The sequence below is a fragment of the Penaeus monodon genome, chromosome 24 (assembly GCF_015228065.2).
Source record: "Penaeus monodon isolate SGIC_2016 chromosome 24, NSTDA_Pmon_1, whole genome shotgun sequence".
Classification (NCBI taxonomy): Eukaryota; Metazoa; Arthropoda; class Malacostraca; order Decapoda; family Penaeidae; genus Penaeus; species Penaeus monodon.
The window spans coordinates 36933110-36934532 of NC_051409.1; positions in this window are offsets into that span (position 1 = coordinate 36933110).

The window sequence follows — 1423 nt, forward strand, 5'->3', positions numbered from 1 at the left end:
CATGGCCATATTTACAATTTACATTTACATTTTGCAAAACTTACTTAACACTCCAATTTTATGTCCATTCTTACACCACAATGCAAAGATAAACATTCTTAATTATTCAGCGCCGAAATTTAGGACAAAATCAAGTGAACGGTCGACTTGACAAAACGTTGCGTAGCGCAGAGATCGAGGGTTAAGATTTATACACATGTTTATGGACTTTCTTGGCTCTTGTACCAAAGCTAAAATGGTCAACGCTAATGTAACTGTCTTGGTTCAATGTACTTTCTACGTTTAAAGAAAAAAAAACTTATGAAAAGACAGGCATGAGTCCACAGGATGATTATTTTCTAAATGTTTAGGTCTTTATCAGTATTTAATATGATAACGCATCTGAAGACTATCACATTCTGATAAATACCTTGGGTTATCCTCTGCCCGTTTTCAGGCCGTTTCCATAACTTACCTTCCTTGCCCAACGTCGAACGTGTTTAATGTGGGGGCAAACGAGGGGGAAATTCTCAAATCTAAGGAAATACTTCCTCTTATAGTGTGGTTATTTGCTCTCATTTGACAGACATGGAAGCCACACATGATACTCTTATATGTATTTTACGTTTGTTTGTTTTCTTACTATAATTATTCTGCATAACATATCTTATGAACATCTACGAACATAGCTGAAAATATATTCCACAGCTTCCATAGCCTTCATAGGCCATCGACTGTCATTTGTTTCCGTACATCTGTCGAATTTCTGTAGAATCCCGCCTTTCTTCATGCATGTCTGCCAGGGTCGCCCATACTTAGCAGCAAAAGCTATCCAGAAGACGCTCCTATTTAGTCATTTCTCTTGGCCAGGGGCACGGACAGACCGCTGGTTTGTGGACGAGGCTCCTATTAAGAGGAAAATCTAAAACACGAATTCGCAAGGCCTGTCCACACAAGCGGACATAACCGATGGGCACGCGGCCGGGCACGAAGAAGACGGCACAGACGGACAAACCAGTTTCCTAGTTTTCTCGCCTGTAACGTTATCTTTAGTTGCACGCGGTTCATGCCCGGTTGCAATGACAGGCCTTTGCATTCAAGTTATCTACGAATAGTAGTCTTGTGCTCCTCCCCCTCTCCCATGTTAGCTGGGGACGTCATTAGCATGGTTTTATTTCTAAAAGCATACCGTATGTTTTCCATTGGCAACATTTGCATTCATGCTTTTTTTTTTGTTATCAAATGGCAACTTTAATCAGCTTTAATCAATAGCCAGGTACAGAAATACAGTCAGGATTGATCATCGCCGTTTGCGTTTCAAAGGATTGATTTTTCTAGCATATTTATCCTCGCCACTGGTTACACGTCAGATCCCCTTGGTCCATACTGGAGAAACGAATGTAAGTCTACATTCGTTTTTTTATTGGTTATAAAAAAGAGCTTA